This window comes from Mandrillus leucophaeus, unplaced genomic scaffold, assembly GCF_000951045.1.
Source record: "Mandrillus leucophaeus isolate KB7577 unplaced genomic scaffold, Mleu.le_1.0 Scaffold1524, whole genome shotgun sequence".
NCBI lineage: Eukaryota > Metazoa > Chordata > Mammalia > Primates > Cercopithecidae > Mandrillus > Mandrillus leucophaeus.
Window position 1 is genome coordinate 382413 of NW_012101504.1, and position 18851 is coordinate 401263.

At 39.2% G+C, this 18851-nt stretch overlaps 1 pseudogene; it reads left to right on the forward strand.

The window, feature by feature from the left end:
- The first annotated feature begins 13837 nt into the window (after nucleotides 1-13837).
- Nucleotides 13838-18370, forward strand: LOC105535981 (annotated as a pseudogene).
- The last annotated feature ends 481 nt before the right edge of the window (nucleotides 18371-18851 follow it).

Genomic DNA, 18851 nt, shown 5'->3' on the forward strand with positions numbered 1-18851 from the left:
AGCCTGGGGAACGTGGCAAAACCCCGTCTCCACAAAAAATACACAACTTAGCCAGGTATGGTGTTGTGCACCTTTGGTCCCAGCTACTTGGGAGCCTGAGATGGGAGGATTGATTGAGCCCAGTAGGTCGAGGCTGCAGTGAGCTGAGATGGAGCCACTCCACTCCAGCCTGGGTGACAGAGTGAGGCCCTGTCTCAAAAAATGAAATATGATACACTAAAGTCTATTCGAGTTCAAATTATTTTCTACAACAATTGCTACTATGGTTCTCATTTGTTTAGGTTAATTCACCAACTCCTGTAGGAGTAACTCTGGGAGAGGTAACATAATGAGTCACTACCTGTGGAATATATCAGTGTGAATTAATTCATCCAAAGAAAATGAAACAGACTAGCTGTTTTTATGTCAAAGGAGGGGAATACAGAGATTCTGAGCATATATGGCAGGACTTCACCCCGATAAATCTTTTTTGTTTGTTTTTTTGAGATGGAATCTTGCTGTGTTGCCCAGGCTGGAGTGCAGTGGCATGATCTTGGCTCACTGCAAACTCTGTCTCCTGGGTTCAAGCAATTATCTTGTCTCAGCCTCCTAAGTAGCTGGTATTACAGGTGTGCACCACCACACCCGGCTAATTTTTGTATTTTTGGTAGAGACAGAGTTTCACCATGTTGGCCAGGCTGGTCTAGGACTCCTGACCTCAGATGATCTGCCCATCTCAGCCTCCCAAAGTGCTGGGATTACAGGCGTGAGCCACCACGCCCATGTCCAGCCCACCCTGGTAAATCTTAAGCTCACAGGAGATGGGATAGGAGGGTATGAACATAGGCAATGTAATACAACTCAGTTAGTAGTTAGGCAATTTTCTCTAAGCCTCAACTTCTTCCTTTGTAAAACAGAAATAATTATATTTTTTTTTAGCTCACAGATTCACTTTGAGAATTAAATTCAATAATATGGTTGAAAAACTTTAATGTTTTTCAAATGTAACAAATTAATAAATGGGTCCTAGAGGTGGGTGGCAGAGGGTCATAAGCACAAAAAACTAACATGTATTAAGATGGGATAGGAGCGTTGATATAAGTAAATGAATACATAAATACATGATATAAGAAATGTCAGTTACTAAAGTTCTGCCTGAACTTACTCCTGAAAAAAACAGTGTAGATATTGTATTCAAGGACGTATTATAAAATAAGGATAAAAATAAGACAAGTTGCTGCATTAAACAAAGTTTCTCTAATGTATTTCTGAAGAACCCTGGAGACTTGAAAGTCAGTTTCTTTCCTTGATCTCTCCTGTAAAAAAAAAAAAAGCAACTGCTAAAAAAAAAGTGGTAGATTTTTAAGCCCTGGCGTGCACAGATGCCCATGAGATATGAAATGAGAAAGCTAACTGCTGAACCATATTCTTATATAGATTCTATTATTTATATGTATGTTTGTAAATGCAGACAAAAAGAGCTAGAAACCACACTAAACTATTAATAGTGGTTACCTCTAAGGGGAAGAGTAGGACTGGGGAAAGGTAGGAAGGAGGACTTTCTTTACATGTTTATACTATTGAAAAATTTTGCAGTCAAACCCTTTATGATTTCAAAAAAATTTTTTTCTTTTTTATTTTTTTTCTTGAGACAGAGTCTCACTCTGTCACCTAGGCTGCAGTGCAGTGGTGTGATCTAGGCTCATTGTAACCTCCGCCTCCCAGACTCAAGTGATTCCCATGCCCCAGCCTCCCAAGTAGCTAGGACTACAGGTGTGTGCCACCGCACTGGGCTAATTTTTGTATTTTTAGTAGAGACGGGGTTTCGCCATGTTGGCCAGGCTGGTCTTGAACTCCTGGCCTTAAGTGACCCCCCCCACCTCAGCCTCACTCAGAAGTGTGGGATTACAGGTATGAGCCACTGCGCCTGGACTATGATTTCAAAAATTTACTATAATATATAGCCTTATAAATCACAGTTATAATTTTCTTGCCATTGGGAAAGGATGGAGGGTAAAGTCTTGAAGACTAAGTGGGAGCTGGTCAGAACACCTATATGGGAGAGGTGTTTAAGTTTCACACATAATGATGTAATCTGAATAGGAAAAACATTGAAATGAGATATGAAGTTTTCAACGTGGGATTTGGTATTAGTTCATCGCATCAGTATGAACCCCCTCAAATCCCTTGCCATTCCAGCCGTGGTTCATACTCTGCACTTCAAGAACTATGAGCTCCAACTATATCTGCAGGCTAGATAAACCTTGAGAATGCACAAGTTTAGATCAGGAAAAGCCCCAAAATAGAATCCTCAAACATAAGAGATGAGCGTAAAAAGAAAAGCTAACAAAGAAGTCTAGGACACCACACCTGGTCTGAACTGAGAAGGAGAATCTAAAGTGGCAGGAGAAAAGTTCAGTGCAATTGCCATTGAAATCAAGGGAGAAAAAAATTAGAAAGAGAAAGCACCAGTTAAGAATGAAGAACTAGGCTGGGCGCGGTAGCTCACGCCTGTAATCCCAGCGCTTTGAGGGGCTGAGGAAGGCGGATCACAAGGTCAGGAGATCGAGACCATCCTGGCTAACACGGTGAAACCCCGTCTCTACTAAAAATACAAAAAATTAGCCGGATGTGGTGGCGGGCACCTGTAGTCCCAGCTACTCGGGAGGCTGGGCGAGGAGAATGGTGTGAACCCGGTAGGTGGAGCTTGCAGTGAGCCAAGATCATGCCACTGCACTCCAGCCTAGGCGACAGAGCAAGACTCCGTCTTGGGGAAAAAAACAAACAAAGAATGAAGAACTAGGCCAGGGGCCATGGCTCACACCTGAAATCCCAGGACTTTGGGAGGCCAAGGTAAGAGGCTTGCTTCAGCTCAAGAGTTGGAGACCAACCTGTGCAACACAGTGAGCCCTCGTCTCTGTTAAAATCTTAAAAAAGGAATAAGCACAAGAATCTGCCTTCCAATTGGCTCCAAATCCCAAGCAATGGCATAAAATAACAACTTTGTGAAAGTACTATCAGTAGAACCATAATTTTAAGAAATTCCTGAGAGCCATCAGATGACATCAAATGCACGGAGAAACAAAACCATGCCCCATGTGCACACTGAAGATGATTTAACAGATTTAACAAGCGTTAACAGATTAATCAAGGTCAAACAGGGATTATTTCCAGGAAGCAAGCATAATAGATGCCTCTCCCTTTTCTTATCTGTATTATCTTAGTTCCATAATAAATAAGCAGTGTGATATTAAGCAATATTTTTAATTAAAGGAATGTATTAATTATCTGTTGCTGAGTATAAAATTACTCTAAAACATAGTATGTTAAAACAACACTTATTTATTATCTCATAATTTCTGTAGGGCAGGAATCTGGTCATGACTTCTTTGGGTCCCCTGGTTCATGGTCTCTCATAAGGCTGTAATCAAAGTGTGCGCCCAGTGTTTGTGGTCTCATCTGTAGTCTCGACTAGGGAAGGAGGTGCTTCCTGGTTACTCAGTGGCTGTTGGCAGCATTCATCTCTTTGTAGGCTGCTGGACTGATGGTTTTAATTCTTTACTAGTTTTTTTCTAAAGGCAGCTCCCAGTTCCTTGTTTGGGGGCCCCTACAACATAACATCATGCTTTATCAAAGTGTGCAAGCCAAGAAAGCAACAGAGAGCATCTGCTAGCAAGAAAAAAAGTACCAATATTTTGTAACCTAATTATGGAAGTGACATTCCCTCAATGTTGCCATGAATAGCAGGAGGCAAGAATCATTGGCACCTATCATGGAGACTTCCTACCACAAGGAGTCCTTCTTGCCCAAATTATTACATTTAGATCCATCTGACTCTAAAACTATGCCCAAGTGCTTCAGTTTACAGATGAGAAAACTGTGACTCAAGTGATTCCTTTACTTACCCAAGGTCAAGTCTAGAGTGAGAACCAAGATCTCCTCAGCTCCATTTTAATTTTCATTACCTATATTTCAGCTGTTTCTAAATCCAAGCACAGATCCTACATACCAACAGCTTTAGGGTTTGCCTGTGGACAACCCTCCTTCTGAAGATTCACCAATAGCATGAAGTCTCTATGTTACTGACATGGTATTGAATCACGCAGCAGCTGAGTGACTGTTTAAGGTTTTAGAGTAGTTGCCTTACCTCCCCAAAAATGTACCTCCCAAGTAAAAACAATATTTCATGCATCTTTATTTTCCTTTAAATCCTAGGAGCTTCCTACCCACAGAAAGAATTTAGTGAACAGTTTGCTGACTGACAAAAGTTTAAAACTTCAAGGAAGCATAAATGTTAGAGAAAGAAACATGGTATGGCTTGCTACTGAGGGTCATATAACATCCTCAAATTGTCAAATAAAAATTTCCTTAAGTAATTTTTATGGGATAATATGGGGTCAATGAATTAATGAAAGCAAGGGTCAGCATTGCCCACCTAGTAAAGTTCAATGTGAGGAAATGTAAAGACCTAAACTAATTCCCACCTCTCAGTCTCTGGCCCTGGGCTAGTTAGCATTTCTACTCCTTGGGGCCTTCATTTGCATGAGGAGGGCCTCAGCTTAACTTTTAAGAGTATAAAAGATATATAAATGACAGTGAAACATTTGGAATGTACAGACCAATGAAAAAATGTGGACAAACATTCAATGTTTGAGAAGAGAGTAATCACAATTATTTTTATTATTTTTCCAGTGCCCCAATCCACTCCCTTTTCCTCCATACAAAGTAAAATCGATCTCTAAATAAACTGCAAAGGAGGAGGTTGAACTAATCATCCTTTTATAACAAACCCACTCCCTCTGTAACTGCACTAATCCATTCATGAGGACGGAGCCCTCATAACCTAATCACCTCTTAAAAGTAAGTCCCACCCTCCCCAACATTGCTGTGTTGTGGCTCAAATTTCCAACATGTGAAATTTGGGAGATATATTAAACCATAGCACTTGGATATCTATATGGATAAAACAGGTACTTGCAAACTTCTCAGTAAAAACAATAGCTGCACATTTTGTCCAAGGCATTATGAATTCCTCCACATTATAAATTTGCCTCCAAAAAGAAACGAGAAGGTAGGTTGTAGGAAGATAAGTCGTTTCATTTTTGTGACACTCTGGGAAAAAAAAGGAAGTATAATTATAGCTTCCTCAACATTCAAAGATGAAGAAAATGTTCTAGCGTATATTTAGTAATTGGTAGACCCACTGTCCTAAGCACTGGTACAGCAAGCAATACTAAAACAACAGCTTGTTGATGTTAAGACAGGTGATTTTAACATATGGGCAGGTGAGGATAGCAGTACAGCAGTATATACACAATTAATTCTAATGATACTACTGATAGAAAAGTTCAGAAACACATCAGTGATGTAACTGAAGTTTTTACAACATTTATACTTTTATTTAAAAGATAGCTCTATTTCACATTTGTCTCTACGATCTTATCAAGGGAAACTGGGTTTTTATTCAAAGACGTGAAATAGTTCTTACGTGCTTTGAAAGATTTGAACAGACCAAGTTCTGATTTCCTACATTAGTACGTTCATGATAAGGAAATTTGTGATTAACTATTGGCAGCACAGAGACCAGACACGCTCTTCTTTACCTTGGGTTGACACTATGCTTTGATACATTTTTAACAGCTTGAATTCCTTATTTTTGGAAAGGCTGGAAGCAAAAGACTAGGAAAATATTATTAATGACAGGCCTTTGTCTTCCCTCAGAAGATTTGTCTCTTTCCATTCAAATAAACTAAAGAAGATTCTGGTTTCCCTCACCAGCACCCTTGTAGGGGCCTGAAGCAGGGCATACCCAAGGTGGGAGAGAGACTGTAATTTCTAGGAATTTCTTCACATTAAAAAAAAAAAAAAAAAAAATGCATCAGAATTTAAATACTCCTTCCTCAACAAACACAGATATCGAAGTGCTATGGTTTAATATATCTCCCAAAATTCACATGTTGGAAATTTGATCCCCAACACAGCAATGTTTGGGGTGGGATTTTTAAGAGATGATTAGGTTATGAGGGTTCTGCCCTCATGAATGGATTAGGGCTGTTATGGAGGGAGCGGGTTTGTTATAAAAGGGTGAGTTCAACCTCCTCCTCTGCTTGCTCTCTCTCTCTCTCCTTCCATCTCCCCTAGTCCCACGTTATGCCTTCCACCATGTTATTAAGCAGCAGGAAGGTCCTCGCAAGATGCTGACCCTGTAATTTTGGACCTCCTAGCCTCCAGAAATTGTGAGGAAATAAATTTATCTTCTTTATAAGTTTCCCAGTCTCAGGTATTCTGTTATAGCAGCACAAAACAAAGACACCAAACACAATTTAGCTTACAAAAATCTTGCACTCAAATTGATGCCCTAGGGAAAAATCAGTCAAACTAACAGATGCTCAGTCATTTCAGAGATCTTTTAGAATATTGGAATTTAACAGCAGTTTATTATCATTACCAGTAACAACAAAAATGATGAGATTCAAGGTCTGGTCTTTAAGACAAAATTATTCCTACTACATTATCCATAATATGACAATTGCAAAAAATAAATTATCAAGACTAAGTAAGAAATGTTTTCTAATAAAGGTGGCTATTGTGTTAAATGAGATTAATAGGGGCTTTGAATTTTAGAAACATTGAATTAAACATCAGGTGATGAAAAATAATTATCCCAATTAAGCAGAAAAAAAATAAAATAAAAGCACACACAATGGTCTTCTTCTTTACTCCTGAAATGCCCTGATGTGTAGCACTAAAATCCTCATGTGATTTCTATGCTACCTTCTGAAAAAGCAAGAACTCTGCTTAATTCTCTATATAACATCAAATAATAGTTTCTCCCTGATTAATCTCTTCAATTTTGCAACCAAAGAAAGATATAAGTGAAGATAAAATTCCCTAATGATAAGAAGTGGACATTTAAGAAGAAAGATTGTATAAAGGCACATCAATTTTAGAGAAATCAAATATGTGGGCTTGGGAATGGATCTCTAACTCATAAAGTCTCCTCAAAAACACACATTGGGTTGCAGATTGACGGATGGCTCTGGCAGTTTTTGAGCCAGAGATTCAAGGCTGTGGTGAGGGTTGGATGGCATACTTATATTCTAGATGGCCTAGAGTGAGGTCCATAAAGGATCATGTAGATGAGCTTTGCCCTACCTCTTATTTCATTCCCATCTGTGAAATAACTGAAACCCCTTCTGAGGACCTCAATGGAATCGGGATGTTAGACAAAGTGCTTCTGGGTAGATTTCCAAGGTAAATAAAGATGTGTGACCATTAACTAGACATGCTATATATTTTATTCTGATATCTAACCTTTTATTGTGATTAATACATGTTAAATAGCCTTAGAAACTTTTTTTTCTGAGAAGATAACTAAAATTTTCTAGGTCTTGTGCATCCCAGGTACTCTGTTAAGTGCCTTCACATTTGACGTGTTATCCAATTTAGTCTTTGTAACCCTGTAGGGTGGGTGTTTCACTCTAATTTTACAGGTGGAAAACCCAAGCCTCAGAGAAGGGCAAAAAATAGAAGATTGACAATAATTTCTTAAGATAGACTATGAATAAAGCATGAGCAGATTATCACCAACATCTATAAAGGCAGTCATTTCAAACATAACTAAAATAAAGATTTTTCATTTTTCACAAGATCATGACTAATAGAAAGTATCCTTTCTAAGCAGCCGGCTGTTCAGTTCAGAGCAAAGACTGTCACAGCTTTCAGCATCTACTGACGACAGTTCCCATGGTTCACTTTCTTAGATCTCTCTATACTTCTTAGAGGGTAGAAGCTCCATGCCTGGGCTAGACTGTCTGGATTTGAATCCTATCTGTACACTGGGGGTAAATCCTCGTGAAAGAATTACTGACTTCATTACCTAAGGAAAATTACTCAACATTGGAGTTTGTAGTAGGCCATTAAAAGGGGAACAGGATGGTATCCATGTTGGTAAGTTTAACTACAGCCTGACGTCATTCCACAAAATGACAAGTGAGCCATGTGCATACAGCTGCTCATAAAAGGACTCTTGGGGACAAGATAGACCATTGTCACAGCTTCTTCACCCAGGCAGCATACAGTACTCTCTCAGTGGCAGTCAGAGCTCTTCAGAACATTGGCTGGATTTCCAGTTTTGGCCAACCCTTTATATGTGAAGTCTTGTGAAACTGACCTTGTGCATTCTTCTGTCTCTCAGCCAGGGGTCAGGGTAGAGGCAACACTGCTCTAGCATAAGTTTGTCTAGTCTCCTTCGGCTACTTCTATGGTGTAAATTTTGTTTGCTCCCTACATTTTTCAATCCTTCTCTTTTCAATCTCAAAACTCTGCTTTGAAAATCAAGAAAATGAAACACAGACTCTTTCTTCTTTTAGTTATTTTTTTTTAAGAGACAGAGTCTCACTCTGTTGCCCAGGCTGCAGTGCAGTGGCATGTTCATAGCTCACTGTAGCCTCAACCTCCTGTGCTCCAGCAATCCTCTCACCTCAGCCCCCTGAGTACCTGGGACTATAGGCACACACCACCATGCCTGGCTTTTTTTTTTTTTTTTTTTTTTTTTTTACTTTTTGTAGGAACAAAGTCTCTCTATGCTGCCCAAACTGAGTCTCCAACTCCTGGTTTCAGGCAATCCTCCTACCTCAGCCTCCCAAAGTGCTAGGATTACAGGCACAAGCTACTGTATCCATCCTTTTCTTTTAGCTCCCTTTATGACATTCCCACTTCTTTTTGGAGTAGTAGGGAAGCGTCTGATAGCCTGGGGGAAAATAAATTGGAGAAAAGAAGGGCTCAACAAATAGTGTCTCAAGATATTATCTCAGTTTGTAACTATATAAAATAAGCTGAAATGTAAGTTTCTGAAGCTAAAGTTACTTCTAGTCTTATTTATATGGGCAAGAAAAACAAAAGTGCCAGATTCACTCAATTATATATACTTTGCTTGTAGCTGCTCCCTTGCAATTCCCTTTTTAAAAAATCTCTCCCATCATTTGCATACTCATGTACTCCAAAAGCGCTCTGAAATGAAGGTTTTGGAATTTGCTCTGTGGTAGTAGAAACTCTAGCAATTGAAAAACAATATCACATCCTTGCCTCCACTCTGATTACAACACACACCACCACTGCCCAAAGTTTCTTCCGTCTCCCACATCTGTATCAAATAATAATAGAAAAATCTGCTTTATAAACCAAACACAAGCAAGTTCTAAATTCCAATAGACGAAATTTTCTCAAATAATTAAATTCACATTATACATGTGAAGAGCATTCACATATATAATGGAGTGTTAGAAGTATGTCATAATGCATAAAATATTATTCACTGCTGTTGGGAATTACTCTCCTGCTTACAAGCCATCTTCCTATGCAATATTTGGTTAAACACAATAGCTCAATATCTCATTCAAAAGAAGTATTCCAATGGAAAAAAAAAATGTCGGTGGCTTGCACTTGTTAAGGAAAGCTGAACTTCTCTCTTATATTGAATACTCACAGGAGCAAATACACCTGGTGTTTCACCTAGTAAATAAGCCACAAGCCCAGCTTGGGAAAGTTGGCTGTGGGAAGTTTGCAGAATAATGTAGCCAGTCCTTTACATCCAATCATGTCTCTAGGCATCCCTTTTATCTAGCCCAACTGTTCCCATTATTTCTGTGATGTCATTCAGCCAACTGGACACCTTAATTTTTTCCAACAATTTTTCCTATTGAAGCTTCATCACTGTAGCTGCCCCTATGAGTGACATAGCATGTGACACACTGAACATCAAGACCTACCCTTCCCATTGCCAGCAATGGCAGGAATGTCCATCATACCTGCAAAAGCCAAGTAATTGACAAGTAATTCGGGAGGGCCAGCAGTCATTTAGGTAGTAACCACTTTCATAAACTTCCATAAAGCAAGACTTGTGGGCCGGGCGCCGTGGCTCAAGCCTGTAATCCCAGCATTTTGGGAGGCCGAGAAGACCATGCTGGCTAACATGGTGAAACCCCGTCTCTACTAAAAAATACAAAAAAATTAGCCGGGCGAGGTGGCGGGTGCCTGTAGTCCCAGCTACTCGGGAGGCTGAGGCAGGAGAATGGCATGAACCCGGGAGGAGGAGCTTGCAGTGAGCTGAGATCCAGCCACTGCACTCCAGCCTGGGCGACAGAGCGAGACTCCGTCTCAAAAAAAAAAAAAAAAAGAAAACAAGACTTGTGAAAACTTTGCTGGAGTCTTAAAAATCTAAATTATTTAAGCAAATAATACTAAAGTAGAAAAAAAAAAAAAAAGCCTGTAAATCTTTTCGTCAGAATATGGTGTCAACATGGAATTAAGCTTCAGGTCAAGCTAATGATTCTTGCTGAACAATAATGATTGTTCAATAATGATTGTTCAACAATAATGATTGAACTGTTGTTCAGCCTAATGATTGCTGAACAATAGTTTAGAGCACAACTATGTGGCTGATGTGCTAAGACTTACTAGAGTATAAAAACCTCCATTATTTTCCCTGTGTTATTTTACCATCTCCAGGATCGACGAAGAAAATCACAGCAAGTAAGAGATGCTGGATTACTGTATTTCTACAGACATCATCTTACTGAACCCTGGAAGCCCCAATAACATGAGGTAGATGAGTAAAGTTTAACATATAGCACAGTTCATGTACAGATCTTGGATAGTAAATGGTGATAGGAATGGTAAGTGATGATGAAAAAGATGACGAGGATATAAAGCAAAATGATAGCAAAGGAAAACACAGCATTTCTGTTCCTTTTTACTAAACCAGGCTCTCTACTTCCTTTAAAACTCACTTCAAGGACGGGCGCAGTGGCTCATGCCTGTAATCCCAGCACTTTGGGAGGCCAAGGCAGGTGGATCACCTGAGGTCAGGAGTTTGAGACCAGCCTGGCCAACGTGGTGAAACCCCGTCTCTACTAAAAATGCAAAAATTAGCTGAGCATGGTGGTGGGTGCCTGTAATCTCAGCTACTCGAGGGGCTGACGCAGGAGAATTGCTGGAACCTGGGAGGCAGAGGTTGCAGTAAGTCAAGATCATACCATTGCACACCAGCACTCCAGCCCAGGCTGACAACAGCAAGACTCCATCAAAAAAAAAGAAAAAAAGAAAAACTCACCTAGAACAATATCCCTAAACCTAACCAACTTAGATTATTCTTTAATTGTTCATTGCCTCAGTATTCATGTATTCTATTTTTATTCCACCATTTGTACCAGCTATTTTACTTTATAATTTTTTGAAAATTACTTCAGATCTGCATATGTTGGTTTTCTGTCTCTTAGAATGGAAGCTGTGACTAATATTTTTAATGCAATCATTTAAACCTGGCTCAGCGCTCTGTACATCTTGGGTGCTGCTTAGTTATTAAATTCAACTTTATAAATATATGCACATGAGCACCTATTTAATGTGAATGACAACAGGCTGGAAAATGCAAAGAGAAATAAGACATAATGCCTTACTTCACATTCCTGAAACTTAATATTTAGTAGGTAAGAGAGACTTGTGAACAGTTAACAAGAATAGGTGGTAGGATGCCATCATTGCTCATGTAATTAGCTAATTTATGCATTAATGCTAAAAACAACAACAACAAAAAAGATGTTTGCTATGGTGATCACAAAAGAAGAGTAATTCATTTACACTTAAAAGAACAGGTAAAACTTTGAAGTGAACAAGGTGAAGTGTTTCAGGAGGACAAAATGAGGGGAGAGCACATCAGACCAAGCCTAAACAAACACATGAAATGCCAAGAGTGCAAATTTCCCTCAGGAAATATCAAGAAGTTTGGTTGTATACTATTCAAGTGCAGGAAAATGTAATACATGGCTGAAAGTTTAATTGGAGTCATCACAAGAGATGTTGGGAGTCATACTGAATAGTGGACTTTATTCTGTTGGCCGCTATTCCCTAAACTATTTTCCAATAAATTCTAGTTTCAAGACATTATTTGTTATTTAACAGTTGTGTGGTGAGAAATTTTGGGGAAATGGGCATACTATGCTCCCTTCTTGAGAATGTTTTATGCACGTTAGTACAGTAAAGTCTCTGAAAAGTCCAATGGTAGAGTAATATATATAACTTCTCAATTTCTCAAGCTCTGAGTTGTTGGGGTCCGCATGTTTCCTAAACAAAGGAATGAACACACAAGACAACACAGGACAAGACAAACATGGCGGCCGCCCCAAGCAGCACGCTCTGCTTTATTTTATATACACTTATGGAATTTTACTACGTCACAAGACACGAGTTGTTTTTATGACACAAGTTGTTTTTATGTCATGCGTTGTTTTTCTGACCTTTCCCTAACTTTCTGATTTCTCAAGATGCTTAAACATTAACCAGTTCCCAGAGTCTGCTGTTTGCGGCTGACTTTTGTTCTGCCTGTTTGCAGAGAAGAAAAGTCCTGCTTTGTTTGCAAGAGCAGGACTTATCGGGAACATCTTGTTTGTGAGCACGTAGTCCTCTACACTGAGTCCTGCAACTATTTTCTCCTTCTTTGATGACATCTTTAATGCCTTGTAGATTTGGTCTTTAGGAGAATATTGAGAAAGAAGATATGAAGAAACCAGTCAGGCAGGCAGTTGCGGGGGGTCTTTGGTTGAATTTTTTCAAACAAAAAAACAGCCTGAAAAATCAAGCTTTATGCACAGATAAGGGAACTTTCATAGGTGGGTTTGCCTAACACATGCCCACAGCTGCACAGATAAGAAAGTCTACATGGGTAACTTGCTCAGACATGTCCACAATGGAAAATTCCATCCCTTAACACATGCGCAGTAAGGGGAACAAGGGAATAATGGAGCAACTCAAGCTATGGGTCTGCATGTGCACTAGGAGGACAGAGTAGAGCTACACAGTTTGTACCTTATGCAAATGAGATGCCCAGCCCTCATTAGTTTTTTATAAAAGCCTTGCATTCAACTGTAAAAATGGCAATGACAACCCTCTTCCAGGTCCCCTCTCCAGAGTAGAGAGCTTTCTTCTTTCACTTATTAAACTTTCGCTCCAACCTTACCCTTTGTGTACAAGCTCCTTAATTCTCTTGGTCATAAGACAAAGAACTCTGGGTGAAATTCACCTTACAATGAGGGACTGCTACATTGTGGTGCATTGGCAAGACTGTAACAATATGGCTTGTAAAATGCAGCTCTGGGCAAAGAGGATCAATAATTTACCTGGATGGGAGTGATAGGGTCTGGCTCATGTTTAATAAATGTTTGTAGCTTGCCCACTGAAAAAAACATAAAAGGAATTTTAAGCAATGTAGAATCATTAATGTGAGAGCCCTGAAACTAAGCCACCAACGAATCATCCCTGCAAGGGGAAAGTAGGATAAGTTAGGACCACTCAATTTTTTATTGTGATAAAATATACATAAGATAGTATGTGTCACTTTAACCATTTTTAAGAGTACAGTTTGGTAGCATTAAATAGATTCACATTTTTGTGCAACTATCGCAAGAATCCATCTCCAGAATTCTTTCATTATTCCAATCTGAAACTCTGTACCCCTTAAACACTAACTCTCCTTTCCTCTCTCCTCCCAGGCGCTGGCAGCCACCATTCTACTTTCTGTTTCTATGAATTTGACAGAATTCAGAATTCTAGGTACTTCATATAAGTGGATTTATGCAATGTTTGCACTTCTGTGTCTGGCTTATTTCACTTACCGTAATACTTTCAGGACAAGTCATTTTTAAAAGAGGTGGCCTAAGGTCCATGAAAGAAAATAAACAGTCACATATTATAACAGGCCCTAGTTAGAATTACTAGCAAAATGCCAAACAATACAAATGTAAAGCACTAAATGTAAAGCACTGAGGGATATAAAAGCATTAAGGCTTTCCTCAAGAAGGACATGCTCTCAAATAAAGGGCAGAAATGGAAAGAGCTGAAAATACATCTTCCCCTGGTATGTAATTCCTTGGGAGCTGGTGTCACAGTTTGTCATTTTCTGGAGACTAATCAGCATCAGGCAAGGCCTTCAAAAGGCTTTGCTTATGTTAAAGCATCTAGAACATATCAGACCTCACCAAAGCCATTGAAACTGCTGCAGAAGGTCCACTCTAAACAAGAACATAGACCGAGGATCATGCTTTCATTTGTTCCAAATAGCTACCTTTCAAATCACAACCAGCAGAATGTATCCTGATTAGCACTCAAATATCAAAGGCAAAAACATGACTGTTTTGTTGCGTTGCAAAACTCTCACAGGGAAAGGAACCAGAAAAAAGTAAGTGTGCTTGTTGTAAAGAAGGAAAGCTGAGAAAAGAGGAAGCTATTAAGGTATGTCTTTTTAGGTCTTCTCCAGGTCTCCCAAAATCATATCAAACACAAATCACATCCCACCTAGGCCAATTGCAAGACTGCTCCTAGCTGGCCTCCTACCCTGATCCGAAGACCCTAATTCTCATCACTTTATTCTCCTGCACCAAACCATTCTTCACAGGAGTTGCCAAATGAGCTTCCCATCTAAAGCATCACCATGCTAATTGTCCTTCTACAAAATCTCTAATTCTCTAATGGGTCCCCGTTGTCTAACAGTTAAGTTCAACATTCACAGTCCTCCATCATTGAACCTTTTTTGACAGACAGATCAAACAGCTGGGAATCAGTCACACCTTCTCTGCTTCTGGAAAACTCCTTTCTGTGTACATCATAAGTTGCGTTTGTCATAGACACTTTTATTTGTAGCCTTTTGAGAAGATAGCTGAGTTAAGGGAAAAGCTGTGGAGCCTGCATGCTGAGATCATATTCTACTTCCTCCCTGTGTGATCCAGGGCTAGTTGTTTAATTTTCTGTGCCTCACTTTCCTCACCAGAAAAATAAGAAAATAACAGGGTCTGTGTCACTGGAGGCACATATGGATGTGTGAGTTAATATGGATGAAATGCTTAGAGAACAGTGTGGACTCTGAGCAGCGCCTAACCTTGTGCTCTCTAGCACACAGTATCATATAATACAACATGTACTACTCAACAATGTCTCTGGATGAAAGAATCCATTGAAATTAAAAAATAATGTGGCCAAATGGAAAGGTTCTTGTGTTGAACACAGGAAATTCTTTTAAAGTTGAAAATTTCCAAACTATTTAGGGTTATCATTATTAATGATAAATTGTAGAAATAAAATTCCGTCATTTTCTCACTTCTAATAATAAAATTCAGTCAAATAAAGGAAAAAAGAAAGAGATTGATGGGAAAGAAAGTTCAGTCATCAATAGATGTCTCTTTTGTTCATTCACCTTCTTATGCAAACACTACCCTACTTCCTTGCTAATCCTTCCATTACAGAATTATGAACAGCAGTCCTCCAAAGATCAATCATTCTTCTTCCTTACCATAAAGTCTTATTATTTCATGAAGACACAATGTCCCTCTCAAACTTTTCCAGCAAGAGTGGACACACCCCAATGCATTAAGCAGTAAAAATAAAATAGATTCATATGCATGTTGGTGCTGAAATATAGCCAAGCCATCACCTTCCTTTAGTCATTCCTGGCTTTTGTAATTGTTGCTGTTTACTTTTAGGTTTCCATTATGAATTTACATCAACCTCTTCTATCATGGTTTCTCTGTCCACTCACCTCCAGAACCCTCCCTTACCTTTTTGGATTTTATACGGGCTTTCTCCAACCCATTCCTTGCATTTTATTCTTAGGCCTTCATTAATGTGTTCGAAACTACAATTTGAACTGGGAAATACAGAAAAGTGATCTGCAGTAAGAAAAGAAGAGTGAAACAGATTCACTGAAGGGACTTCCTGCATCTCCACGGCACTCTAGTTCCTGATTGCCCTCTGCAGACTATGAGGAGTCCCTGCTCTCAGAGTCCCAGGAGATCCTAGTGTCCTTCCCTTCTAATTCAAGTTGGTTCTAATTAAGTCTCTATTAGAACAGAACAAGTATTTTTAGGTGTTTTTTTTAAAACATTTGTCTAAAGTCGGAAAAAGTCATAGGGCTCATGTTAATGTGGCCTTCATGTATGGCATGAAGTAAGTCTCTTACTGTCTCTGTCTCTTTTTTAACTTTAGCAAAATGAGAGACTGCATTTAATTTCTTCCCAGAGCTATGGGGAGAACAACTAATCAATCAGTGTGCAGGGTCCTGAAGAAGCGTAGTGAGCATCCCCAACACGCTGTGGCACACTAGTCTCCTACGCACACTAATGAGTACTGTAACTAGAACGCATCTCAGTAGGTCTTTAACCTAGGGGGACAACTCCCACTAGTACTGGATTCCAAATGGACTCTGTCTCCTCTAACTCTATGGAGAGTATCCTAGGGGGGTCATGGATTATCTGAGCAACTCAAGCTAAAGACTTGGGTGATTGAACCTAGATTTGGATGTTGAGCATTAGAGACCCAAGTAATTACATATCCACAGGCTCAACTAACTTGGCAATCATGGTGCCAGCTAGAGTAAATAGCCTATTTTAAGTTCTTTCGCCAATCACTTTCTTCTCTCTTATGTTGTTGATGCATCTATTTTCTAACTTTGAACCATAAAGGCTTAATTCTTAATAAGTGTGTATTTATTTAAAAACATTTTACAGATGGCCTAATTCTTAAGTCCCTTCACTTTCTCTTAGAGAGTAAACTTTTGTAATGTTTCCATCTTGACTGTCTGAAAATAAAACTGGGGTACATCACAACTAATGCTCCTTGCATGATGTCTCTCCAAATTTGATTCAATGATAATCCAACCCCTTATAAAAATCCAAAGAATCACACACACAAAAATGAGACTCCGTTTGGCTTCATAATCAACCAATCAAAATTAAGTTCCCTTTCTCTTATTTATCTTTCAAGGAGGATTTAGCAATCTTGGTAAAAGAGCCACAAACTTAGATTGCAACTGATTTAAGAGTCTCCATGTAGCTCCCAAGTAACAAAAATGTATGATTTTTGGATATTCATTCTAAAAGGAAAAAGTACAATGTAAAAGAATTGGGAGCCATCTCCAGAAGTCAGCAGTAGCCTCAGCCATCAGACTTGTGCTTGCTACAGCGAGTGGTAAGCACAGTGTCTTGTGGTTCCTGGTGTTTGGACCTTGCCTGTAATGGTGGGAAAAGAAAATGTCATTGCTTAGCAATAACCAGGCTGCAGTCAGTGCTTCAATCTAGGGGCCAATTCCAATGACGCTTGTTCATCCCACTCAGATGTTCCAGTCTTTGCAATGCATTAGAGGGTTGGTCTCACTGTAAGAGAAGCACAACTGATTTTTCTGATTCCTTATGCGTTGCAGGCTGTACTACAGGTAAACAGAATAGTGAGAAGTCACCTGAGCCAGTCAAACCTGAAGTCAAGACTACAGAGAAGAAAGAACTATTTGAATCAAAACCCAAATTTCAGGAGCTCATCATTCAAGCCTCTAATCCAGCAGAATCAAAAAAAAGGCCAAGTCCAGATAAACCAGTGACAAACTCGAAACTAAAAAGCATCTGCCGGCCTAAAACAAGCACTTGATAAACTGTCATAAGGGAATGAATAAGATAAGAAAGAAGACAGTGAAGAAATCAAGATTGGGAACTCATGTGAAAATGGAGGGTGTTCAAAGATATCTCAGGGTCCACAAAATCCAGAGTAAGCCTGTGTCTATCATTCTGTAGCAGCTATTTTCCACAAGGAGATGAAACTCTGAAACTATTGAAGAAAATAAAAGAAACTTCTGATTTTAATATGTTCTTAGCCCAAGAGGGCTGTGTAACAGGGAAACACATGTAGACCAAAGAAAAAAATGCTGGGAACAATTCCATGTAGACATGCCTGGCATCAAGCAGGAGGTCACAATTTCCATAGATGTTAAAAATTCCCTTCTAGAACTTAGTTGAGTAGAAGCAAATAGTACATTATTAAATGTGTACATTGCATTTGAATGTGGCTCTCTGCATGGTGGCTCATGCCTATAATCCCAGCACTTTGGGAGGCCAAGGCTGGTGGATCACTTGAGCCTAGGAGTTCAAGTCCAGCCTGGCCAACATGACGAAACCCGTCTCTACCAAAATACAAAAGTTAGGCAGGTGTAGTGGTGAATGCCTGTAATCCCAGCTATTTGGGAGTCTGAGGCATGAGAATCACTTGAATCTGGGAAGCAGAGGTCGCAATGACCAGAGGTTGCACCACTGTACTCCAGCCTGGGCAACAGAGCAAGACTCTGTCTCAACAACAACAACAACATCAACAACAACGAAAACAATGCATTGTATTTGAAGGAGAGAAGAAGTTTCATCAAAATGCGAAATTATGGATTGTCGTAAAGTGAAGTTGGGTAGCTATGACTGCAACGCAGACGGAGAGCGCAGTAAGAATAGCTGGTCCTATGCAATAAGCACGCCTTGAATTGCCTGCAACCAAAAAGCAAGAAAAACAAATAGAAGATACAACAGATTGAGTGATTGAGCTATTGCCTATTTCAGAATTCTTAATAATGTGTGGCAAAGTGGTATCTTGCTGCTATAATCTTTTGTTTTCTTGTTGTGCTATTGAATCTGGCATTTCAGGGTCAACATCAGGTTCCTAAAAGCCAAAGTCAGTTTATCTTTTTGTGCCTCCCATCATTCTTTTGAGTTACATAAGATTGATTATTCATTTCTCCTCACTGATAGAACCATAGTTGTATCCTATACTTGGAGAAGCTGGAAAATAGCTCACCAACAAAATTGCAGTATTTCTTAGTATAATACTATGTTAGGCAGAAAAACATTAAAGAACATTTGTTTTTGTCACATCTCTATTATCTCATAATTAGTAAGGCAAGATGAAATGTCAAATTGTAATCCTTTTTTTATGGATTTGTGTTCCTATAATATATGAAAATCTTTGAAGAAGAAATGAAGCTCTGCATTATTTTTTCCATGTCGGAGGGTTCTTTT